This window comes from Ixodes scapularis, unplaced genomic scaffold (assembly GCF_016920785.2).
Source record: "Ixodes scapularis isolate PalLabHiFi unplaced genomic scaffold, ASM1692078v2 PGA_scaffold2__306_contigs__length_199485367, whole genome shotgun sequence".
Classification (NCBI taxonomy): Eukaryota; Metazoa; Arthropoda; class Arachnida; order Ixodida; family Ixodidae; genus Ixodes; species Ixodes scapularis.
In genome coordinates, this window is record NW_024609857.1 from 85,933,643 (window position 1) to 85,961,204 (window position 27,562).

At 48.7% G+C, this 27,562-nt stretch overlaps 1 pseudogene; it reads left to right on the plus strand.

The window, feature by feature from the left end:
• Nucleotides 1-1,404: 1,404 nt before the first annotated feature.
• On the plus strand, nucleotides 1,405-4,691 carry LOC115324563 (annotated as a pseudogene).
• The last annotated feature ends 22,871 nt before the right edge of the window (nucleotides 4,692-27,562 follow it).

The following is a 27,562-nucleotide window of genomic DNA, read 5'->3' on the forward strand; positions in this document are numbered from 1 at the left end:
AAAAGAAACATTCTCGATTTTATTAAAATTCGGGTACAACCCTCTTCTTAGGCAAGGCGAAAAGAATGTTCAAAAACATGTTGCAATATTTGCTTGGTACAAAAGTTTTAAGCGGTCGAAATGGCGGTTGCGAAGCATCTTGAACCCGGCGTTTTTTGCTTCATCTCGCTTCTGAATCTTGCTGCTTTTTTTTTTTTTTTTAGAAAAAGCAACCCTTTTTTTTTTCACAAATAAGAAATGTATGTGTTGTAGGGTATTGTAAAAAAAATATATATATATCCAGATTTTTTTTTTTTTGTGGTTGTTTACATGCACTTATGAAAGTTTATGCTCATTGATCGCGCTTGGACTTTGCATGTCTTGTTTATTAAAACTGTAGAGAATAAAAGAATGAGGCTTGGGTACAGGGGTATGGGGCGCCTGTGTTACGGCAGAGCCAAGGAGGAGGTTTATGTGTGCCACACAATTTACGTTGCGGTGTTGCAGTATACGGTATGCGTGGTTCGCAGTCACTGTCAGGAGCTGTTAAGATATTTGAGCTCACGTTTACCGGGGGAGAGGGGGGGCTGCAAACTTACACATCTTCCTTGGCTCCGCGGTAACATAAGTGCCCTGTACCCTTGTACCCAAGGCGTCATGCCTTTATTCTCTACAATTCTAATAAACGAGACTTGAGCAGTCTTCAGCCTAGCTTTGGGACGAACAGTAGTCCATGTGGTTCTTTCCTTGCGTCTAAAAACATAATAGCGACCTAAATATTGTGGCTCGTCAACGCTTCCCCTTGAAAAAGATTTGGAGAACCCACAACTCTGAGCGCATCAAGGTAGATTACTGCGACAGTTCAGCTAGGCTTTTTTTGGAATGCACGGTGGCAGAATTGGTGTCAGCACATCAGTGATGTCATCTGGACATTTGTGTGTTTGTCCGTGTATTCCCCGGAAAGGCACAGAGGCAGAGCTTCACTGCACGTGAGCTTTGACTCTGCCTGGTTCGTGGCCTCTGACATTGGTCGTCAGGGGGGAAACCTCTCGGTCGCAACAGCGTTCCGAAACCCTGCTCCTACTGTGCTTGCAATAGTTTTTTTAATTAAATTTTTATGTTCTCTATAAAATAAACAAATTCTTAAAAATTTCAAACTTGGGTCAGCTGAATATATAAATTTGAAACCTTCTACCTCGATATCTCTATCATTTGCAAGTTTGAAAACTTGGGTATGTATAAAGCCAGAGCCTCTTAACAATACCTATCAAACAGAATTTTTTTCAAAAATGCACAAATTAAAATAAAACAAAAACTTGGGTCTTTATCTTACAACTTGGGGTCCCTAGACCAGGCAAAAATAATGCTTAAACAAATTTTGCATTGTTTGCTTGGTAAGAAATTTCTCGTCAAAGTCGCAAAGTGATGTCAGGCAGTATCAGTTTTCTCGCTGAATTTTGCAGAGATATTGATGTCGCAATAAGCCGGGCCTTTGGCCTTTTTATATCTGTCCTAATACATATGACATCTTTCTTTATAGACGCTTTCAGCGAGTCAGTTACTCGAGCTGCCACCAGTCGGCGCGCCCTTCGCGCGCTTTCCGGGCCGCCATAGCCGACCTTCAGTTTCTCGCCGTTCGTTGCTCCGCGTTGTGTGCTGCACAGGCCACTACCGGAGCTTCGTTTTCGTGTTCATTTACGTTGCGCGTTGAAATCTTGGATTTTCTTTAGGTCTTTTCGATATTTAGGACTTTCATTTAATCATTTGATATTTATATTTCGACATAGCTCTTGCATTTTCTTATTTATGGAATGGAATCGGACAGCGAATGGGTCGACGATACAGGATTATGAGGCTTCAATGACCATGTAAGTAAATCCCATTCTTACGTTTTTGCCGCTAATAAAGGGCAGTCAACACTATTGCGACATATTTAAATTGCAACTGACGCAGTAAGGCTATCACAGTTCTGCTTCTCGCTGCATGAGCGCGCTCGTTTCCGTAAAGCCGACCCGCCATGTAAGCAATTTAGCGTGTGACAGTCGAGCGACGGAGATTTCTCACTGTCGCCCATCGCATCGCTCGGTTTTGGGATTTCTAAAAAACGTCGCTCACCGTCTTGGTCGCTTGCTCCGTCGCTTCCATGCGGTTTGCCTCGTCGCACGACTGACTGAGTGACAGCGAAGCGGGTCGGCGTCGCTTATCTGGTCGCTCGCCAAATAGCTTACATGCGGTTTATGCTCAATTAATTTTCATGCACACACCATTGAACCATTGGCGCCTCGATATTAAGTATAAACCGCATGCAAGCGATTCGGCGAGCAACGAGACAAGCGACGGTGACCCGCTTCGCTGTCGCTCGGGCAGTCGGGCGATGAGGCAAATTACACGGAAGCGATGGGAGCAAGCGACCAAGACGGTGAGCGACGTTTTCTAGAAACCCAAAAAAACGAGCGATGCAACAGGCGACAGTGAGAAATCTTCGTCGCTGACTCTCGTCGTCGCCGCCGTCGCTCATCTCGTCGCACGCTAAATCGCTTACATTCGGGTCGGCTTTACGGAAACGAGCGCGCACATGCAGCGAGAAGCACGACTGGATAGCCTTACTGCGTCAGTAGAAATTTGCATATGTCGCAATGGTGTTGACTGCCCTTTATTAGCGAGAAAAACGTTAGAATGGGATTAACTTACATGGTCTCTGAAGCCATAATCTTGTATCGTCGATCCGTTCGCTGTCCGATTCCATTTCATAAATTAGAAAACACAAGTGCTATGTTGAAATATAGATATCAAATGATCGAATGAAAGCCCGAAATATCAAAAAGACCTAAAGAAAACACACGATTTCAACGCGGAACGTAAAAGAACGCGAAGACAAAGCTCCGGTAGCGGCCGGTGCAGCACACAACGCGGAGGAGCGGCGAGAAACTGAAGGGCGGCTATGGCGGCAGGGTCACGTGACGCCAAGATGGCGGCGCCCATGAAATGTTGCCTGAAAGGGTCTATAGGTGACGAAGCTGAGGTTGTGGGGGACGCAAACTGCCAATTTACAGCCAGCGAGGACATCTGGTTCAAATGCTCTTCTTGTGCGTATGTCACTACAGGTCAGCGTGGAATTGTGAGCCACCTGGTCTCCCATGGCGATAAGCAATTCAAGTGCCAGTGTTGTCCGGTGTCATTTGAATCCATGTCAGAACTGCAGTGCCACTCTGAAATGCATAGAAATGGTAACTCATATGAATGCCCCAGCTCTCCAAAAGCGTCCTTTAGAGAACAGCTCTCTTTGGCTCGTGTGCATACCTACAAGTGCCGGCGCTGTCATATAGCCTTTAGGAAGCATAAGGATCTGACTACCCATATTCAAACACACTTGGCAGAAAACCCTTACAAATGCAAACAATGCCCCAAAGCCTTTGTGCATAGTAGCAGTTTGTCTACCCACAATCGAAAGCACACAGGTGGAAAAGCGTACAAGTGTAAGCAATGCGCGAAGGTTTTCACTCGGCGATCAACTCTGTCCGACCACATTTGAACACATACAGACAAGCCCTACCAGTGCGAGCCATTCCCCAAAGGCTCAGCTCAGATCAGCAATCAGATCAAGCACTGTCAAGTGCACATGGATGGAAAACCTTACAAGTGTAGTCAGTGCCCCAAAGCCTTTACTGAGAATAGAGGTCTGACCTTCCACAATAGAGTGCACACGGGCGAAAAACCATACAAGTGTAATCTGTGTCCGAGTGCCTTCATTCGACCATCAACCCTGACTGACCACATTCGAACACACGTGGGCAACAAGCCTTACAAGTGCAAGCAATGTCCCAAAACATTTGTTCAGAGTCACAAGCTTACTGTGCACATTCGAATGCACACAAATGAAAAACCTTACAAGTGTAAGTTATGCCCCAAAGCCTTTTTTCAGAAGTGCACTCTGACCCTCCACAATCGAACACACACGGGTGAAAAACCTTTCAAATGTAAGTTGTGCCCCAAAACCTTCACATGGCGGTCATCCTTCACCTACCACAATCGGATGCACATGGGCAAAAAAAATCTTATAAGTGCAAGCAATTTCTGAAAGCCTTTGCTCAGAATAGCCATCTGGCCATCCACAACAGAATCCACATGAGTGAAAACAATGCAAGTGTAAGCTGTGCCCGAAAGCCTTCTTTTGGCTACCGGAGACTAACCTACCACATTGGGATGCATACAAGCAAAACAAGTGAAAGCAATATCTGGAAACCTGAAAATTAAAATGTCTGACCATTCACATTGAAATGCATATTAGTAAAAAATGTTACAGATATAAGCTGTGCACGAAAATTCCCACTGCTTGCAAACTTGACTGTATTTGAATATAGAGGCACAAACCTTGGAAGTGCAAGCTATGCAGCAAAGCCGTTGCTCAGAATGGCAGTCTGATCTCCCTCGCTCGAACATGCACAAGGGAAAAATCGGCGCATTGGTAATTTAGCTTCATATGTTGCCCTACATAAAACTTTGTCCAAATTGCAAGCTAAGAACATACTTTTCGTGTAAGGCTAGTCAAAATACTAAGCGCAGGAGAAAGTCCGCCATCTGCGTTAAGTCATTATTTCAAACGCTTTTTGATCTAGGTTCTGCAGATAAAAAAGCATGACAAAAGAGCCCAAATACGAATCTGATCTTGCTTTCCCGCCGTCTCCTGCACGATGAAGTCCATCTGCTATGGCCAGGGTTACCATGGCAACAAATCGGCATTACAGATGAACACACGGAAGCATCGTCCGCATCCAGCAATGGCAGACGCCGTTTTCCGAACGTCATCTGCTAACGTAAATGCCGCAACGTTAGCCAAATTTAGGCGCGCCGTTTGAGAGGTTGACACTAAGAGTGGAAAGCTGTTGCATGGCGAACCCTTGACAGTTCTGATAACATGCCTCGCCAGAGATTATAATAGTTTCCCTAAACAAAGCGAGGGCTAACCTCACGCATTGCAGCGGGAGGCACTCACTTGATTGAATGGCGTTTTAGCGAACGCCCACGTTTCACCGAATGACCCTTTAGCGAATAGTTGGACGCCGCGAAGCGGCGTTTTCGGGTGGACCAAATGGGTTCACATTTTTGTAATGAGCCGCCGCAGACTATCAAGCCGCGAAGCGGCGAAAGCGCAGCGCGGCGAATGTGTTAACGCGCGCCCCCGTTATTCGCTAAAACGTCCATTCGCTCAAATGTCGCTGTTCGCTAAAACGTGATTCGCTCATGTAATATGGACCCCATTGCAGCCTGCTTAGTAGCCTAGCTTGCAGCTTCACCTAGCATTGCCAGATCGATAGCAAACAGCATTCGGCAGATGGTGTGGCTGTAGCTGGCTTCAAATGCTGCATTTACGTGCACGTCTATTGACATTCATTCATTCATTCATTGCTTTATTTCCATATTTGTTTTCAAAATACACAAAAACTGTTTGGACCCATAGCCGTTAAGGCTAGTCTGGGGTCCAATCGTAATATAGGTTCAAAAAGTGGTAGAATACAATGGACTCATGCAATGCGCAAAACAACAAAAGAAATCACGTTCTAGAAAGTAATTGGCGTAACTGCATTTTATAACCATTAAAGAATCTTTCTAAGGAGGGCAGAAAGTTATTTTCCATTCGGTAACTATAGCAGATTAACTATAGTATAATCAGGGTTCTGCGTTTTCGGTTTCTATTTTTTCAAAATTCGGCGTACTTTTTTCGGTGTTTATTTTAAAATTCAATTTTGGGTTTTTTTCGGTGTATATTTATGCCCGCAAAAATTTATCGGCTTTTTTCGGTGAATATAAAATAAACACCAACGGACACCGGATCAGATGATCCTTGTACGTAGCTCTGATATTTGTGATCACTTAAAGAATAACGGCGCAGATACATTGAAAAAGAAATGGACACTTCATTTGGCAAATGTGTGCAACTGTAAAAGAAACAAGAAAAAGAAACAAACATGCTGAGTAGCCAGCCCGAATGCATTCTCTGGCTAACCTCTTGCATTTTCCCAAATTAATAAAAAAAAAAAAAAAAAAAAGATATAAAGCCTATGCCCCAAAAACATGGCACCTCACCTTCTGTACATCAGGAATACGTGATCTCATTATAGTACACACAAACATGTACTTTCCCAGGTTCTCCTTCTTGATCCACACTATTTCTTTCCTGTTAATATATGACCCTGAGCTTCGAGAACGCCCTCTCAACGCTAACACTGGACGCTGGCAGGTTGAGGAGATGACGCGCTGCCTGAGCCTAAATCGCCGAAAGAGACACGGTGCGACGTTTTGAAGCGCAACACAACATGCAGAGCTTGCATCCAGTCAGTCTTCCTCACAACGAGTTTGAAAACACGCTCGCCACGGCTCTGCGGTACGACTGGACGGTCAAAGTGACCTTTCCCGGTTAAAACTGAATTTCAAAAAATGGGTTCGAAGAAATTTTATCGGTTTTTATCGGTTTAAATCGAAACTGCCGAACCTAAAAACTGACCTTTTCCGGTTAAAACCGAATTTCGAAAATGAATTCGGCGTACCTTTATCGGTTTTTATCGGTTTAAACCGAAAACTCCGAACCCTAGGTATAATGTAGGTCGACGCATTTTTTAAACTTTTGAAAATCTGAAGTGTACTGCACTTACACGAATGTAGGTCGACTTATAACCGAACCAAAGCATTCCACCGCCGACAAAAACTAAACAATCACGGTATCAAGAACACCTTGGCTTTTTACAAGTTCAGCCGGCTGTGCCTGTTGCATTGCGCTATTCTGTGTGCTCATTTTACAAATTGTTTTTTTTTTATTTGCACGAACGAGTATTATTGATATTGATTCGCAAATTGATCCGAATGCACGGCTGGCACGGCGGTGAACAGCGCATGGTGTGCCCGACTTTCTGGGGTGGTGGCACTTCTTGTAAGAGCCACTCCGGAGGCTGCTGGAACAGCCTCACGGCACACTCCCTGCAGTTTTTTTTCTTCAGTTTTTTGCACGATTCACGGTTGCATGTCATTTCATCGAGTGTCGAGATCATGCTAGAGCGCTAACTACATCTTTTTTTTTTTTTGTATTGACATTGTGATCTGGGCAGTTTATGTTTTCGGTGCTTGTTTATGGCCATTCTTCACCCAAAAGCAACCAACAACTGCGCTGTTGGACACAAGTTCGACTTGTTGGAGCGCGTGATGCTCCAGTGGAGTCTGCAATGGTGCGGGATCTTAAACTGTGATGGCAAACGAAGAGGCTTCCGCGGGCGAAGTCTGGATGGGTGGGGATACCTTCCGGAGTTGGAGGTCAGGCTTGCAACGTACGCCGCAAAAGTGCACAATCGGTCTCTACCCGTGACGCACAACGCGATTGCCGAGCAAGTGCGAAAGATGCGATTGATGCTGTCATTTGCAAAGTATGAGATTTTGTTGGACGACGCCGACACCGTACTTCAAGAACGTAGCAATGACGACGGCGGGACGGGACATCACCAGTGCGGGCGAGTTATAGTCTAGTCACGGATGGAGTGAGAACTACAGGGAGCAGCTTCAGCTGTCCCACCTATAGCGTGAACTTCCTAGCTTGGATAATGCTTGGGCATCTCATGCGCTTCGCGCATGCATGCACAGCCAAAGCACACCAGAAGGCATCGATCGCATGTTGGAGGCTGGGCTTTCGGAACCAGAGGTCGGCATTTTAGGTCGCCCTCACTCACCCTCACCCTCACAGCCACACTCACCTAAGCCCCTTACTCACCCTCACCCTCACAGCTACACTCACCTTCAGCCCCTCACTCACCCTCACCCTCACAGTCACACTCACCTTCAGCCCTTCACTCACCCTCACTGAACCTCACGGCCCTCACGCCCCTCACGGCCCTCACTGCCCTCACGGCCCTCACGCCCCTCACTCACTCATGGCCCTCACGCCACTCACCGCCCTCACGGCCCTCACCGCCCTCACCGCCCTCACCGCCCTCACCGCCCTCACGGCCCTCACGGCCCTCACCGCCCTCACGGCCCTCACGCACTCATAGCCCTCACCGCCCTCAAGGCCCTCACCGCCCTCACGCCACTCACCGCCCTCACGCCACTCACCGCCCTCACGCGCCTCACCGCCCTTGCGGCCCTCACACCCCTCACGCCCCTCACGCACTGATGGCCCTCACGCCACTCAGGCCAGCTTCAGATGGGACAATTTCGCCCAGAAACTTTACGTCGCAACACCAGCAACACGGGCCGCCCGCGATCACACGCAGCAACGAATTGCTGCAATTTGCCATCGTCATCATAACATTTTATTTTTCTTGCACTATTTAGACACAATTACGCGTTATAAACGTGTTTTTATGCATTTAAATCTCGTTAAGAATACTAATGCACCTTTCTGAAATAGTTTATTTGAAAAAAACGATCGATTTCAAACCAGAACCAAGTCTTTCGGTGTCATCATCACCGGCACGAGTTATCACGTGAAAATTTTGCGTCCCTAATTGGATGCAGCCGCTTCAAACGCATTCGAATTGCTCCGAGTTGCATGGCCCCCACGGCCCTCACGGCCCTCACGGCCCTCACCACCCTCACGGCCCTCACAGCCCTCACCGCCCTCACGGCCCTCACGGCCCTCACGGCCATCACCACCCTCACGGCCCTCACGGCCCTCACCGCCCTCAGGGCCCTCACCGCCCTCACACCCCTCACGGCCCTCACGGCCCTCACGGCCCTCACTCACCCTCACACTCATGAATTTTCCTGGTTCAGAAACTCACTCACCCTCACCTCACCTGTGAAGATGAGGGTGAGTGAGGGTGAGTGAGGGCCCTCATGAGTGAGGTTTGCCGAGGTATGTTCGGAACAGATATTTGCCGTTCTCATGTGTTCGCAATAAAATGCGCATCTTTTTTTTTTTTTTTTTTTGCGAATGTGAGGGGGTCGATTTAAAATCGTTTAAATACATTGTACAGAAGTAGATGGTTGTGTAGAGATCATGTGCCTACTTGGACACATTTACCATGCTTTTCAATGGATAGAGTGTGAAAAAAAAGTCCTCAATAAAGACTTAATGCAGATGGCTGATCTTCTCAAGCACCTAATATTTTGACAAGCCTTACACGAACAGCATGCTGTCTTGGCCATCCAATGACTGTTCTTTTTTTCTCCAAGGAACAAGGGGCTAAAGTATCAAACTGTCAAAAAATCTTACACTGTCTGCCATAGCTTTTGCTGTAAAGAGAAATGACTGACGACATTCAAATTCACTCAGGTAAATAAACCTTGTGAGTGTAAAGAGAGCCTAAGACCCTTTATTTATATCTCCTACCTCCGGTCCTCCGGGATCGGACGGTACGTCTAATCCTTCACCATCATCACTACCCCTCTCCCACTCCCCCTTCCACCATGCCACATGAGGTTCCATAGACCAGAGGTATGGAAATTAACAGGGATGGGCAGTATTTGAAATACATATTTCAAATGCTTTGTGTATTTTGCATTTGTATTTAATTACTGTTGTGTCGCGCCGAAGCGTTAAAGAACAGAAACTCCCACGCAGAGCAACAGCACACAAAGAACAAATTTAATATGGCGAAGACACATTTTACAGGGCAAAGACCAGCACACCCTGGTGGTGAGAATAGGAACCTGTGACATTGCTTTATACATACACAACACTCCTCCACACTCACATAAAGGAACACTAGTACACCAGTCTATCTGGAGGGCATCGAGCTCTGCTCGACGGTCGAACTTCCTGAGCAGCTAGGCCACTGTCAGCATTCAGTGGCATAGGCACTTCACATTCGCCCGGTTCACCAACACTCTCACTGTCACTCGATCCACTCTCCGAAGAGGCTGATTGGGACGCGTCCTCACTTCGAAAGCGCAAATGATCAGCATGCACATAACGAATCTGGTTAGCCACCCGCACCAGGTATGTAACTGGACTGATTACTTTCTTTAAAATTCCTTTAGTCCAGTTTACTCTCTCCCCCCTCACATTTCTGACCCAAACTCTGTCGCCCACTTGAAAGAGTTTTGTTGGACCTCTGCGCTTGACAGCCAGCTCCTTTTTCTTGTTTTGCTTCTCTCGTCGCGAAAGGGTTGTTGCACCTGGCTTGAGCTGCGACAGTCGGGTCAGCGGAAGCCGTCCCAGGAAGAGCTCTGCAGGTGCCTTTCCAGTACTTGTGTGTGGTGTCGTCCGGTGGGCAAGTAGGAAACACGACAACTTCTCCTGGATATTCCTTCTCTTCCCTTGGAGGTCGTGTTCAAGTACTTGCTTCAGCAGCGCTCGCTTGACTGTTTGCACAGCCCTCTCCGCGGCGCCATTCAAAGCCGGGTGATAGGGTGGCGTCATGGTGTGTACCACTCCTTGATCCTTCAAGAAGTTCTTGAACTCCTCACTTCGAAACTGGGGGCCTCCATCAGTCACCATTTCTTCGGGTAGTCCAAACTGTGCGAAGACAGCCATAAGTTTCTCGACTGTCTGGGGTGCGGTTGTGGAAGACATGGGCAGGACCTCAACCCATTTAGAAAAACTGTCAACCAAAACAAACAGGTTGGTTCCCGACTTGGTTGCAAAATCCAAATGAACACGTTCAAAGACCCGCGAGGTCATCTTCCATGGCTGGAGTGGTACTGGAAGAACGTCGTTTTGGACCGCTTGGCAGATCTCGCATGACTGCACCTTGTTCTCGATCATGGCATCGATTCCGCGCCACCACACATGCCCTCTCGCAAGTTGTTTCATACGCACCATTCCTGGATGTTCTTCATGCAGGCTCTTGAGGACCGCAGCCTGTAGTGCCTGTGGAATCACGACTCTGATCCCCCAGAGTAGGCAATCTTGGTCCGTTGACAGCGTCTCCCGCCTGTGCCAGAAGGGTTGCAACCCTGGATCTTGCACGGATGTTGGCCAACCTCTCTTGGTGTGTTCAAGGACACGTTGCAGCAAGGGGTCGCTGAGGGTCTCTTTCCCCACATCAGAACTTGAAAGAAGCGGTTGCTCTGTGGGTGAAAAATATTTCAACATACTTTCCTCTCCTACAGTTGTCTTCAGAGGAAGTCTCGATAGGGCATCAGCATCCCCGAGCTCCCCGCCCTTGCGGTACAGGATCTTGAAGTTGAACTCTGCAAGTGACAAGCGCCACCTCTGGATCCTCGCAGCAGCTATGGCTGTGGTAGAATACTTGGGTCCCAGGATCGACGTTAGCGGGTAGTGGTCAGTTACGAGGGTGAACGAACGCCCAAAGAGATACCGGTGGAATTTCTTGACCGCAAATATGAGTGCCAAGGCCTCTCTTTCCACTTGTGCGTAGTTCTTTTCAGCCACAGTAAGCGTCCTAGACACAAACTCCACAGGTCTGTAGTCCCCGTTTCCCATGTCTTGTGTTAAGACTGCTCCGAGGCAGTAGCTGGATGCGTCGGCCGTCACTCGAAGTGGTAGACTAGGGTCGTAGAGGACAATTACCCCAGCACTGCACAACTGATCTTTGCTGCTGTCTACAGCCTGTTGGCATTCTTCCGACCAACAACTTCTTGTCTTTCTTTAAGAGTTCATACAAAGGTCCCAGTGTGGCAGCTAAGTCTGGGAGGAAACGAGCACAAAAAGCTAGCAGCCCCATAAATGCCTTAACCTCCGTCACGTTACTCGGTGCGGGTGCCTTTTTGATAGCCTCTACCTTCTCAGGGCATGGTTTTAAACCCTGGTCACTCAACAAGTATCCCAAGTAACGCACTTCGCGTACAAAAAATTGACACTTGTCCTGATTCACACAAAGTCCATGTTCCTGAAAGCGTTTCAACACTTCCAAGACTCTCTGGTTGCAGTCATTTTGGTCTACGCCACCCACCAGTACATCATCAAGATAGCACGCTACCTTGGTTAGGCTCAACAAAATCTTATCCATTACACTCTGGAAAATTGCTGGTGCGCTCGAGACTCCGTAAGGTATACATAAAAACTCAAACAATCCTAGGTGAGTGGTCACTGTGAGCAGTTTCCGCGACGCTTCGTCAAGGGCTAACTGCAAGTATGCAGTCTTTAGATCCAAAATAGCAAAGATGCCACACCCCCGAAAGTTGTTGAACACCTCATCTACCCTCGGTAATGGGTAGTGATCCACCGTCACCTGTGGGTTTATAGACACACTGTAGTCACCACAGATGCGAACTTTACCCCCTGGCTTGGGAACCACAACAAGGGGTGTAGCCCATTCACTACCTTTTACAGGCTTCAGAATGCCCTGCGCCACCATTTTCTCAAGCTCACTCTCTACTTGCTCTCTGAATGCGTATGGCACCACTCTGTGTTTGCAAAACACAGGTTGAGAGTTTTCTTTCAGTACAATCCTTGCCTGAAAACCCTTTATCGGCCCCACTGGACCTTCAAATACGCTAGGGAACGACCTTTTCAATGAGTCTGTCATCGTCTCGTTCTCAATACGACCTACGCCCGACCAGTTAATTTCTAACTGCTCGATCCAGTCTCTGCCTAGAAGAGCTGGCAGCTGGGCATTCGCGGACTTTACCACAATTAAAGGTAACTTTTCGCTTGGTAGCTCCCCGTTTTTTTACATTAACGCTCGCTACACCCTTGATTGGCACTAGAGCCCCGGTGTACGTTCGGAGACGCACGTCACTCGCCTCAAGGGGCACGTGAGAAAAAAAATTCACATACATTCTTTCTGGCATCAAAGTAACTGCTGAACCAGTGTCGATTTCCATCGTCACCGGTTTTCCTTCGATTTCCAAAACCTTCTGGAATGCCGCAGACGCGTCATTCTTCCGCATTTACGCTCCAAGGTCCGCGCTTGGTGTTCGAAGTAGGCTTAGGCTTGGCCGTACACACCGCCTTAGTGTGCCCCTGCTTCCCGCATTTGAAACACTTTGCTTTCGAAAACGGACACTTCTCGGAAGCATGCACGGGCAGCACGGTACTAGTCCATCTAAAGCAAGGGCCTACCGTACGCTGATACTGGACCTGTGGCGATGCAGTGGCGGAAGGTGGACACCCGGAGTGTCCTTCACCATCACCTTGAACGCGGTGCACGTCCATTGAGTCCGGAACGCCGGGCTGTCGTATCTCGCCCGTTTTGCGCAGAGAAAGTTCTTTGGCCAGGCCCAACTTTAGAACTTCGTCGAAGTAATTGTCGTCGAGCTGGATGAGTGTCCGCTGTACCTCAGGGTCGCGACACCCCGCCACGAGCCGGTCCCGAAGAGCCTGGTCGAGGCCTTGAACGCGCATGTCTGGGCGAGCTTCTTGATAGCCAAGGAGAAGTCCGCTAGGCTCTCGCCGACCTCTTGATTTCTCCAATGGAACTTCGTGCGCTCTGCAATTTGGGCGCGTAGTGGCGTTTCAGCACCTCGGAAAGTACGTCGTACGATTTCGATACCGGCGAGTCTGGGACGAGCAAGGTTTTCAGAAACTGGTACGACGCTTTCCCGATGTAGTTCAGCAGCGTCACGGCCTTGTCTTCCGTCTTGACAGCGTTCACTCGAAGGAAAATCTCGAAGTGTTCGAGATATTCGTCGACGTCGTCCTCCTTCGGCTTGAACTCCGTGAACTTCGGCATTGTGCTGTTTGCCACGTTGTTACTCGGTTCGTTCGATCTTCCATCCGAGCCTTGTCGCCATTGTTGTGTCGCGCCGAAGCGCCAAAGTACAGAAACTCCCATGCAGAGCAACAGCACTCAGCACACAAAGAACAAATTTAATATGGCGAAGACACATTTTACAGGGCAAAGACCAGCACACCCTGGTGGTGAGAATAGGAGCCTGTGACATTGCTTCCTTCGCCATCATCACTACCCCTCTCCCACTCCCCCTTCCACCATGCCACATGAGGTTCCATAGACCAGAGGCATGGAAATAGGGATGGGCAGTATTTGAAATACGTATTTCAAATACTTTGTGTATTTTGCATTTGTATTTAATTACAAATTGGGTAATGTGTTTGACGTGTGTATTTAAATACTAAAACGTGGGTATTTCAAATACAATTGTAATTAAATACAATTTTGTGGGCGAAAATACATCCCTCAAATTTACTGTCACTGTCCAGAGCAGTAAAAAAACTATGTTCTGCACCAAATGCAGTGTCTCTCAATCAAGCACAAGCGTTTAGTGACTTTGTGATTCCGGTGCTACATTCTCAAGAAAAAAGGGTGTCAAAAGGTGTATCGTTACACCCTTTGTCCCATATAATACACCCCCAAATTTCAATTCGACGTACAGCGCCCTAGAGTCGAACAGACGGCCCGAAATTTTACGATGGGCTTGATAGCCGCGTGGTACAACATTTTAAATAGCTAAAATAAGTGCCTGTGACAAATTGTGATGCTTTCCAGCCTGATTTCCATCCATATTTTTGCCTGGAACATTCTAAATACGCGTGTCGTCCAGGTTTTCGTAACAGGTGCGAGTTGCAACAATAAAAAATTCTCTAGCTGGGGCTGCGCGTCGTGGTCGTCTCGGTTCTTTGTTGGTCTATACCAAAATGTAAACGACAAACAAAAAAGCTGCTTGAAGCTGTGTACTTTTTTCACCTATTTCGTCCAAGCTGATTACATTTTTTGTGATTATATTTCTATTACGTTACTAGAGCCTCGCACACTAACTCCCGAGTGTGCGATGCAAAATTAAAATGACATACCCAGAAACCCGTTGCAGGTGCCCTGAAGTCGCAGACGCAAATTTTGAGGAATCTATTTGGAAAAGTATTTGGAGGAGACCAAATACATTTGGTTGAATTTGTATCTTTTACTTAAATGCTTTTTTGAAAATGTAATTAGATTTGTAATTAAATACATATGTATTTCGATATATATTTACATGTATTTCGCCCATCCCTGGAAATTAAATAAACGTTTCAATCAATCAACCCTGCAACGGAATTGTGAAAAAACAAAGAAAACGAAAAAGAAGGCTGGGAACTAGAAAATGTGATGTACTGGAATGGGGAAGAGAACCGTTGGGCGTCCAGACCCAGGTTCTGCGAGACTTCCTGAAGCGGTTGCCCGAAGGTCCAGCGAAACCAAGCCGCAACGCCTTCCCTTCGAGCTCACTCGTAGCCTCTAGCGAACCACACTTCTTACGACATCGGAACGCTACACAACAAGAACTGATAAGTGGTCCATCGAACTTGAACTCGTCTTTGTTTCGTTGCTTTAACGACTGCGATTTTGTATATTTTTAATTTATGTATTTTCGTCCTAGCACTTTATAATATAACGTCATTTTCTACTGTTTTATTCGGTGTCCGAGAATAAATAGCTGTGGCTCCGCAAGCGATAAACATGTTTAGGAACAGAAATTATCGATCTACAATGTCAATCAGCTTTTACGGCCTTTTACGTTTTTTTTAACATATTGCACATTTTTCCCAGTTGGCATTTGCCTGTTTATATATTAAATTAAGTTAAACAAAATATCCCTTGAGTAACGCGAGATTAATAATTTTCGGATAAATTGAAATCGTAAGAGAAATCTAAGCGCATGAATTAATCTTTTTCGGAAATTAATTATATATTCCACGTTTCCCAACCTCTTTCGATAGCCATAAATGACTTCACAATCCCGCGTTGTAGCCGATATCGCATGGGGAGAGAACCACTTTTGTCTTTTGTATTTCAAACATTTCGAATGGGTGCTTGTTTCGTCGAAGGGGGTTCCTTTAAGATGTACTGTCTATCTGCATTTTGCATTAAAAAAAAAATAGAACATCTTTCTTTAAACCTTTTCCATGGGGCAGGGACGTATGCAGTAATAAGAAATAAGATATAATCACGTTTGGTAAGATGAGGTGTCGGCTAGCGTCAACGGTTACATAAAACACGGCCAAGTAAGAGCCATATGAGGAAACAATAAAAATATTCCCTAGAAAAAAAACGACGGCTTGAGCAGACAGTTGCGCGAGCAGTTCGGCGCGAACGCCCTGGAGCGGCGCGATTTCTGCCGTCGCGGCGCTCTGGCCAGCACCAGCGGTTAAGCGGCACGAGCGCCGCGGCGGCAGAAATCGCGGGGTCAAAATCGCTGCATGTGTCGTTCGTTTGACGTGCGTGAAGCAGACGACAAGCAGAGAAAGTCTGCAAGCGACTGGTTTGCGGTCTCTTTTTCCGGCGGGTCGAGCTTCTTTGCTTCAGCAGTCGCGTCGGAACTGTTCCTGGAGATTATGGAGGAGGGCGATTGCTGTCCCCTTCCTTGGAATTCGTTTTCTCAATGAATTACGCGGCTCTTTTTTACTCTCCTCGCCTGAGTACCAACTGTAGCGAGCGCAAGAGACGCTAATCGGAAGCGGCTTGTGCGAGTGCTAGTGAGAAAAACAAAAAAAGAAGAAGAGGAACAATAGAGCGACATTGACGTGTCGTTTCTTACACAGATCGTCACACCAAGTAAGACAAAATGTATCGCGCCCAGTTCACTGAACTGCTTATCAGCGAAGTATCGAAGCGTCGGGTTCTTTACGACGCGCAGCTCAAAGAATTTACGAACATCTGTTTGCTGTAACTGCACATCTGCTTGCTGCCAGCAACATTGGCCATCGCAACGGCAGAAAACGCTCGTGTGAAATGAAACCTCGCGATCCTTGCTAGCTGCAGCGATTTCGACCGCGGAATCGCTGCATGGGAAACCCGCTTTAGCCGAGTCCACAGACCTGGCGCGAACCTCGCCGGACCAGGAAAAAGCGGCAATAGAATGGGTTTCAAATCTCAATAACCCTGGTACGATAGGTCCGCGGACGTATTCCATGACGTTTGCCCATGTGATACACAACATTCCACAGGTCCGCTGTCACGTTTCTGTGTTCCGCGGGCCAGCTGTTGAGTTTTGCATGTTTTTTTTCGCTTGGAAGATGGAGGATTTCTAATCGCAGGAACAGGACAAGTCCGTCGTCTGAATACACCTTAAAGCCGGGGTCAAGAAAAGAAAATGGTGTGTGTGTATGTTTATACAGCTTCGAACTTAAAGGTATACTGAACCAAGGAACTTAGTGTCCATAATAAGTGGTGCACGTTCTTTCCACGAGCCAGCAGCCGCCGGTGTGCGCGAGCACACGCAAGGAAAATGACGTCAAAGACCTCCATTCGTGCTTAAGAGGACAGTGAAATGTAGGGCTTCGGGCCAAAGGAGATATCATCATAATCATCATCATCATCATAATGCCTTTATTTGTGCCAATTAACAACCAACAAAGGTCTACAATGTGGCACAGTGGAAAAAGAATTGTACAACTCTAAAACATGCTCAACTGATAAAACTAGCATGCAACAAAACACGACAGTACATTTTTAGCGACGGAAAATAATCTCATCTAATTGTCTACTGAGATTTACGTAGCTATCAAAAATATCAAACTTTTCATGCCCAAGATTGTTTACACTTGTCTGCATTCTTGTTGTTGGTGATGTCATGTGTTGATTGTGGGGATAAAAAAGTGGAAGCCGCTTACAACTCCCTGTAACGCCGAATTGGAGCGCAGCTCTTGAGGAGGAGGAGGGAAGGGCACTGGGGGGGGGGGGTTAGGCTAACCAGGGGGGGTCACGTGACCTTGGGGGTCACGTGACCCCCAATGCCGATGATGTCATCACTGACGTCACTGATGATGTCATCAGTGACGATGACGATGCGGGTACCTATGACGTCATTAGTGACGTCACTGATAACTTCACCAGTGATGACGATGACGATGCGAATGTCGGTGACGTCATCAGTGACGTCGCTGACGACGTCATCAGTGATGATGACGATGACGATGCGGATGCCGGTGACGACATCAGTTACGTCACTGACGACGTCATCAGTGATGATGACGATGACGATGCGGATGTCGGTAACGTCACCGGCATCCACATCGTCATCGTCATCATCACTGATGACGTCACCGGCATCCACATCGTCATCGTCATCATCACTGATGACGTCACCGGCATCCACATCGTCATCGTCATCATCACTGATGACGTCACCGGCATCCGCATCGTCATCGTCATCATCACTTATGACGTCATCATCACTGATGACGTCACCGGCATCCACATCGTCATCATCACTGATGACGTCACCGGCATCCACATCCTCATCGTCATCATCACTGATGACGTCACCGGCATCTACATCGTCATCGTCATCATCACTGATGACGTCACCGGCATCCACATCCTCATCGTCATCATCACTGATGACGTCACCGGCATCTACATCGTCATCGTCATCATCACTGACGACGTCACCGGCATCCGCATCGTCATCGTCATTATCACTGATGATGACGATGACGATGTGGATGCCGGTGACGTCATGTGTCGATGACGTCATCCGGGGGTCACGCGACATCGGCGGGGGTCACGTGACCTCGGGGGGTCACGTGGCCTCGAGGAGGGGGTCACGTGACCTCAGGGGAGTCACGTGACCTCGAGGAGGGGGTCACGTGACTTCGGGGGGTCACGTGACCTCGGGGGGTCACGTGCCTCCCCACGAAGTCACGTGACCTCGGGGGGTCACGTGCCCCCCACGAAGTCACGTGACCCCGGTGGGGGGCTCGCGCGGTGCATTATGGGACATTTCCCATGATGCACCGCGCGGTTACGCCGACGCCGACGCCGACGCCGACGGCGACGGCGACGCCGACGGCGACGCCAACGGCGACGCCGCTCAAGCCGGAAACGGGCCCCTAAGAGCTGCGCTCTAAAAGTGAGAGCTGTCCTATTTGAGCGAGTCGGTACGTTAAAGATCACTGTGAACAAAAGTGTTGAGTCAATGTCCCCTTGAAATATTTTATACAAGAAGGCAACATCGCGCGATAATCTTCTGAGGGATAGACACTGTAGGCCAAATTTGTCGAGCAGGGGTTCATAGTTGTAAAAATGCTTTCGGCCAAGGTATTTGTCACAGATTATGCGCACAAAACGTCTCTGAACTGACTCTATTTTACCTGCGTCACGTAGTGTCAGTGAATTCCACACCACAGAGCCAAAGTCTAGTCTCGATCTGATAATAGAACAAAATAAACGAAGGATACAAGCATAGTTCGCAAACTTTCTAGTTAATCGAGTAATCATTCCAAGTAATCTAAATGCAGAACAGGCAATATGGGCGACATGGCAGCCAAATGATAGAGTAGTGTCAAAGTACACTCCGAGATCACGAAGTGATGATACTCTTAAAATGCACTTATCATCAATTGAGTATGAATAGTGTATAATTTCACGTTTTTTACTGAAAGACATGACCTTAGTCAATGAAAGGCGCGCTTTCTGCGCTGCGTTCACTGCGCTCGACGTCGGAGTATAAACAGCCTTTGGCGACTTGTCCCCCAGCTGTATATGGGAAATTTAGCCAGTGCAGTACAACCGCTAGCCTCCGGTCCTTAACGTGCGCCACGCAGTAGTGGTACACGACCGCACGCCAGTACAATGCTTATCCAGATCGAAACGGGTAGGGGTGGGAATTGAACCCAGGATCTTTGAGTTCTCCAGCGCGAGCTTTCGCTCTACGTGCTCTGAGCTGGTGTGCGCTAGCCCACTCGGCCATAGAGTGCCTTCATACACACGCGCGCTTTTGCTTGAGTGGTGACATCTCAGCCATTTTTCCGCCCATTCTTTTTTTATGCATTTTGAAGTGCGCGCAATTCGGTGTCACTCAACTGGAGCGCGTAGCTTTGGCTAATGCAGAGACGCCATTTTACCGCCCAAGTCACGCACCGAGTGCGCCAGAGCTCCACGCGCTGGCGTATTCAGAGCAACATTGGATGTCTTCACCCTGAGACAGACATACATGATGTAAGCACCCTACACGGCCACCTCTCTCCCTCCCCCTCCCTCCCCCCAAGTTTTCTCCTTGAACTCGTTGCCATGCGGCACTCGAAGCACGGAAATTGCGGTGACTCCCGTTCAAACCTGTATGGAGACTGTCTTGTAAGCAGTGTGACCCCGACTCAGGAGCAATAACTTTATGAGTGGAACACACTGTAACCACCAGCTGAGATGAAATAAATAAAAACATAGCTTCGCCACCTTTTCGGCTGTGGCTTTTCACCTACAACCACAATGTTTGACGGCTCTTTTCATATGTCCATATGGCCACCCCCGCTCAACACACAAAGATGCCCAAAACAAGTGCTCAGCTTGATAAGGTGTTAACTGCTAATCAATGAACTTGATAAGAAGGTCGATGGGCAAGAAAGATTTTTATTTCGTGTACTCTCTAAAAAGGACCGCACATTTCTGGGACTTCTTGGAGTCTAGGTACGGTATCCACTTCACCAGAGGACCCTGCTTAATCTTCCAAGCTGGCACGACATCCTCGATCCACTTGACGCACTGGTTCAGCTCTCGCTCGATCTTGGTTGGCTGGCTTCCGGCGTCCGCTCGCAGACGAAGGCCTTCAGACTCGGCTGCTCTGGGGACTGTGGGAGCAATGGGCAAACCCGTGTTCGAATTTTAGTAACTTTAATACTTCGTATAAGATTATGCTTCAATTTGTAAAGGACTTAATGAGTGAAATTGGTACCGTGTTATGCGCAACTCAAACAACCTCGTTAGCAGTCATATTGTACTGTTAGAGAACCTCAATTCAGCAGGAAGAAACAGCGACAGTTTGATTTCTTTCTTACGAGCACCGAATGACAATTTTTGAAGTTGGTGACTCGTTGGTTTGTTCGCATTTAATATTGAGCCTGTGTTTGCATGCCTTTCTAATTTTGTTTTTCATTTGCAGTGTTTGTAGTACTGTACCGCTTCATTCTGTAAAAAAATTAATAATAGGTAGAACCCAGGATGAGTTTTATGAGTCGTTTCCCACGCGAAATCGTCAGAAAGGAACGTCAGGAACGTATTGCTGGAGGCGTTACACGACGTCAAGTTTATATTGCTGCGCCCGCAGCTGGCCGAGGTGGCAGCGCGCGCGTGGCCTATCGGTTGTCGTGCCTGCCTCCCACGCGAAAAGCCGGGGTTCGATTCCTGGAAGCGGCGCATCTTTTGTTATTCCTGCAATTTAGTTTTCTGGCAAATTCGAGAATCCTGTTGCTTGTTCGAGGTCCGAATGTTCCACGTGTCGAACATTCTACGCCGATTATTCCAGAAGCTTACGCATGTACATAAGGGGCTCCGCGTGGCGAACCGGAGTCAGTTTCGCCTCAGCGTTCGACCCCGCTGCTTCGCCGCCTTCGACGCCCGCGACGCTCTCTTGTTACCTTTCTTTTTCCTTGTATTTCTGGGCACAAGTGCGCCCCATTAAACATTCAGTTTACTCAGTCATTCGCCGCCTTGTCACTTGACATTCGTGGCAATATGCAATGCTTAAGGGAAAATGTTAAAGAACAAAAATCAAAGGCAAATGAGAATAATAAAAAAGTAATGAAAAGATAAAAAGAGTGCGTCTCGTTTGTGCGTGACGCATTTTGTGCTCACTGGTCTTTGTGAGTATGATCAAGCTTGTGTACGTTTTTTTTACACAAATTTTACACGTTCAATTATTGAAGTGCTTTCGAATGGCTCGATGGTCTAATAGTTGTTAAACGAACGTGTCTGATCATTTCCTGCCTTTATCATAATTTCTTTTGTTGATGGTCAAGTTCACTCATGCTTGTATATTTGTGTATGCGTATATTTGTAAACATTTTTACAATTCACCTTTCTCACTTTCGCGCAGTATTGTCCTCTGGACGCTGGACCTCAAAATATGGTCTAAACTTGATACGCTATTTTAATCTTAAATAAAAGTGGCTTTCTTTCGAAACCCGAACACTCTGGTGTCATTAATCTTGTGTTTTAGAGCTCCTCAAAAAACCAGATTTGATATACAGATAATGCATGGATAAATACTGATAAATCCTTTGGATCGGGCGGCGGCTAGCCAAATGTCTAGTGTTTCTAAATCGAACGGTTAATACACATCTAAAAAAAAAAGTGCAAGCCGCTTACAACTCCCTGTAACGCCGAATTTGAGTGCAGCTCTTGAGGAGGAGGGGGGAAGGGTACTGAGGGGAGGATAGACCCCTTCTCCTCCTTCTCCTCCTCCTCCCCTCCTTCTTTAATATGCTCCGGGGGAGTCACCTGACCTGGGGGCCACATGATCTTGGGGGTCACGTGACCTTGGGAGGGATCACGTGACATTGGGGTTCACGTGACCTCGGGGAGGGGGCCACGTGATCTCGGGGGTCACGTGACCTTGGGAGGGATCACGTGACCTGGGGGTCACGTGACCTTGGGGTAACCTTGGGAGGGGTCGCGTGACCTTGGGGTAACCTTGGGAGGGGTCGCGTGACCTCGGGGGTCGCGTGACCTTGGGGTGACCTTGGGAGGGGTCGCGTGACCTCGGGGGTCACGTGACCTTGGGGTGACCTTGGTTACGCCGACGGCGACGCCGACGCCGCTCAAACCGGAAACGGGCGCCTAAGAGCTGCGCTCTAAAAATCTAAAAACTGCAAGACTAACCCTTTTAATAGTTCCAGTAACAGTGTTATTCGTCACATGAAAACTTCTCTTAAGTGAACTCGCTAACTTTGTTTCAGCTTAAAGGGGAACTGAAGTAATTGAGAGGAGGAAAGATGCTTAAAGCGTCTTCATTTTGCTTCAGGATCACGAACATCAAGATTATTTTTCAATTTGATGCACGAAGGCTGCTGAAAATCATTTTCAAATGGCCGCTGAAGCCACCCCCCCCCTTTTTTTTTTCCGGACCGTGACGTCATATCCAGAGTTTTCGGAATCTCCGCTCTCGCGCATCTTCAGCACCGATCAAAGCTATGCACGGGCACTCTCGCTATTTTCAGAAAGGTCAGAAAAGGACGTCACTACTGGTGTCAGTGCGGGGGAGTATACCTGGCAAGCTTGTAATTGCACGCGCTACACACACGAGTGACACGCGCTTGGCGGCCGAAAAATCAGGGTATAACGTAACGACTGGTCGGAGGTTTTTCACGTTTTCTCGCGTTTAGTTACACGTTCGGGAACAAGGAACGTGATATTCAGATTCAGGTGGTAAAAATACTCTAGAAATAACCTTTAACTCGTTTTTTTTCTTTTTTTCAAGAAACTCTTCAGCTTCCCTTTAATTTAAACTAAAATGAAATGTTGGCGCTTACTTATTGTTCTATGCGTGTTCAAGAGAGCAGTAACACATCGGACACCACAATCTCTCGTTAAAAACACAAGAAAAGCAATTTTAAAACTAATTAAACGGTTAGCAAACCGCACCAGGTTGGATGTTGCTGAAGCCTAGTTTTTAATGTCCGTCTAGAAACATTAACAGGTAGTGACGGTGCAGTCGTCTTGTCGACCGCCTCCAGCCGCAGCCAACGTTATTAGATTAGCTCAGTGACGGAACTGCTTATGGACGCCTGCATCCACAAGCAGTACCCTCCCTCACTCACCACGACTCGCCTCCCGTCGTTCGATGCGCCGAACGGCTGCTATAGTAACTGTAGTGTATTTTATGGAATACGTACGTTTCTAAACGCAGCGTCTAGATGGTTTTCCACCGTTCTCTATAAAACACACAGTTCGTAAATGAAAATCTAGATGGCGCTTCGAACGACGGGAGGCGGACTGGAGTGAGTGAGGGGGGGAGGGGGGGGGGGGGGGCCCTTTCGCGGTTGTTCCATAACTGAGGTAATGTAGTAACGTTGGCCGCAGCTTTGCTCGTCCCAAGACAGGCTACGTCAGCGCTTGCCAGAGTGCGCCGTTTATAACGAAAAATACAGTCATCATGCTCACAATACAAACGTGCAATTGTCATTTACGGACATTGTGGATCATATTCAGCCTATTTCTGAACACGACGGACATACTTCAAATTTATTTGAAGTATCCCTTTAAGCCCAGACGCAGCCGACGCTACGAGCTATTCGGACCAATTAAATAGCGTCAAAATGCGAGTTACTAGACCTTTTATGTTTATGATTGGTTCAGCAATAATAAAACTTGTACAGAAACATGACGAACACCATGATGGTGCCTTTTTGAAGCTGTCTGATTGCTTCCATCAGCTCGTAGCATAGGCTGCGTCTAGGCGTTGAAGCGAGGTACTGGCGATGAGATGTTTCTTGTGGCGCCCTCTTACCTATCCCTGACGCCAGAGGCGCAGACTTCGGGGGGGGGGGGGGGGGGGGGGGGTCATCGGGGCTCGTGCCCCCCCCCCCCCCCAAGCCCGGGCCATGATCCTTACCGAGACGCTGCCTACGTCCCATGTAACGAGCTTCTATAGTAGTGGCATGCAGAGGTCGGCATTTTAGGTCGCCCTCACTCACCCTCACCCTCACAGCCATACTCACCTAAGCCCCTCACTCGCCCTCGCCCTCACAGCTACACTCACCTTCAGCCCCTCACTCACCCTCACCCTCACAGTCACACTCCACCTTCAGCCCTTCACTCACCCTCACTGAACCTCACGGCCCTCACGCACTCACCGCACTCACGGCCCTCACGCCCCTCACCGCCCTCACGGCCCTCACTCACTAATGCCCTCACGCTACTCACCGCCCACAAGCCACTCACCGCCCTCACGGCCCTCACCGCCCTCACGGCCCTCACCGCCATCACGGCCCTCACGCACTCATAGCCCTCACGCCACTCACCGCCCTCACGCCACTCACCGCCCTCACGCCCCTCACCGCCCTTGCGGCCCTCACACCCCTCACGCCCCTCACGCACTCATGGCCCTCACGCCACTCACGCCAGCTTCAGATGGGGCGATTTCGCCCAGAATCTTTACGTCGCAACGCCAGCAACACGGGACGCCCGCGATCACACGCAGCAACCAATTGCTGCAATTTGCCATCATCATCATAAAATTTTATTTTTCTTGCACTATTTCGACACAATTACGCGTTATAAACGTGTTTTTATGCATTTAAATCTCGTTAAGAATACTAATGCACCTTTCTGAAACAGTTTATTTCCAAAAAAACGATCGATTTCAAACCAGAACCAAGTCTTTCGGTGTCATCATCACCGGCACGAGGTATCACGTGAAAATTTTGCGTCCCTGATTGGATGCAGCTGCTTCAAACGTATTCAAATTGCTCCGGGTTGCTTGCTTATTTTGAGCCGGACCCGATCTCAGCAATTCGTGTCGATTTAGGGAAAGCTAGAGAACAACCCGCCATTAACACCAAAATTGCTGAGAAAGATGCTCCATCTGAAGGGGGCCTCACGCACTCACCGCCCTCACGCACTCATGGCCCTCACACACCTCATGCACTCACCGCCTTCACGGCCCTCACGGCCCTCACGCCTCTTATGCCACTCACTTCCCTCATGCACTCATTGCCCTCACACCCCTCACGCACTCACCGCCCTCACACCACTCACGCACTCATGGCATTCACGCCACTCACCGCCCTCACGCCCCTCACGCACTCATGGCCCTCATACCCTTTACCGCCCTCACCGCCCTCATGGCCCTCACGGCTTTCGCCGCCCTCACGGCCCTCACGGCCCTGACCGCCCTCATGGCCCTCACGGCCCTCACGGCCCTCACCGCCCTCACAGCCCTCACGGCCCTCACTCACCCTCACACTCATGAATTTTCCTGGTTCAGAAACTCACTCACCCTCACCTCACCTGTGAAGATGAGGGTGAGTGAGGGCGCTCATGAGTGAGGTTTGCCGAGGTATGGTGGCATGTAAACAAAATAACGCCCACGTTGCCTTTATTGACAAAATACATGGGAAATGGAATCCCAGCGTGCTTTCGTTAGCTTCAATCTCCAGTTCTGGCGAAAAGGTAACCCCCCTCCCCCCCCCCCCCCGGAGAACTTCTCAGCCGGCCCCCCCCCCCCCCCCCCCCGGAAAACTTCTCAGCCTGCCCCAACCCCCCCCCCCCCCCCCCCCCCCCCGGGAAAATGGAAAGTCTACGCCGCTGCCTGACGCCACGACCAAGAGGATTAGTAGCGAGCCACAAGCTCGAAGGCAAGAAAAAAGCGATGTGAAAGCCTATTTATTACGTTCATAAATCAACACCGTCAGAGTTGAAAGTCTGACTTGGCTCTTATTTCTGTCGATGAGAGTAAAATATTCCTACTAATGACGTCATAGCGAGCATTTGGCCAATCGTGGAAGGCCGATCACAGCGACGCATTTGGTTGCGTACGTCGCCAATGGGAGAATACGTTCTACACTGCTCATTTGCATCAGACGGCGCGCCTACAGCACCAATTACAGCAATGTGGACACTTCGCGCCCGAGATAAAGCAAGTGGCCTCGGGCCGTCTACGTTGCCCTCGGCGCCGCGTGAATAAGCATTCCGTCAAGTCAGCGGCGTAGGCAAAAACCGTCGGTTTGACCCTGTTCCCTGCTGCCGGCACTAGAGGGATTTCTTTCGATAGGGGTCGCACGCACGTATCGAAGATCATTACAAAGAGCGAATGAGACATGGGGCAACCCTGACGTACTCCCGCGTGTATTGGGAAAGATTGCGATGTCCTTCCGTTGACATGGACCGCGCTGCTGGCAGCCGTGTAGGAGCACCGCAGGCCGCCCAAAAATATGTACCCGAAGTCCAGCCGTTCGAGGACGTGGAACATGTATTGGTGGGATACCCTGTCAAACCTTTTTTCCTGGTCCACTGTTAGTACCAGCGACGCGATGCTGCGGCTGCCTGCCCACTAATTTAGGTCTCGGAGAGTAAACAAGTTCTGTTGAATAGATCGACCGGGGCCTGAACACACCTGCTGCGCCATCCGGGTCTGAAGGACTTTTGCCAGGACTTTACGGAGTGTTTAGCAGTGTAACTGGTCTCCACGCAAACAGGCAGCTCTGATGTTCGGTGTCCTTGCTGATAAGCTTGATCAGACCGAGGTGGATGGACAGCGGTAAGATCCCCTCTCCTAAACTGGTATTGTATACTCGAACAAGCGGGTCAGCCAGAAGGTCCCAGAAGGACAGGAAAACTTTGGCCGGGAGACCATCAAGACCGGAGCTTTGTCCTTGGAGAAAGAAGCCAGCGCTTCCCAGCTCTTTGAGGCGCCTTGCCTCCTCCTCTGTAAGTCTTGGCAGCGTGTCGTATAGTTCCTCCCACACGGAATTGTCTGTCTGCGCATGGTGACTTCGGCACTCCTGCTTAATTTCTTCATGCGATGTCAGAATCGCCCCGCTCTCCGTTACGATCTCGGGTATCACATGGCAGTCTGCCTTGAGTCGCGCCGTCAGAGCCCCTCTTGGTGATGTCGCCTGCAACGACAGGGTTGTTTCGTTTGGGCCAGGGTTGTGGACCCGTGCCATCAGCACCTGTTGTAGCTCTGTCTGCAACTCGATGTGAGCTTCAACCTTAGTGGAGATTTTGCCACGCGCGTCGGCGAGCAAGCGGGTGCGTGGCCGAGTGGTTACCGCGCTCGACTGTCGCGCGAAAGTTGTATACACCAATTCATGTTTACAAACGAACCGCAGCGCCCCTAGCGGATGCCGCCGGCGCCGAGCATGCGCGATGGGGGTGTGGGCAAGAAGCTTGCCGTCGCCCATAAACAAACCATTGAAATGCGATGTTGTCGGCGTCGGTATGAGTCAGGGGGGGTAAAGGGGGGTGAGGAGGAGTGGCAAATCCCGTGCGCCGACACCCGGGGTCCCGAGTGAAAGAACGCGAAAGAGAGCGACAGA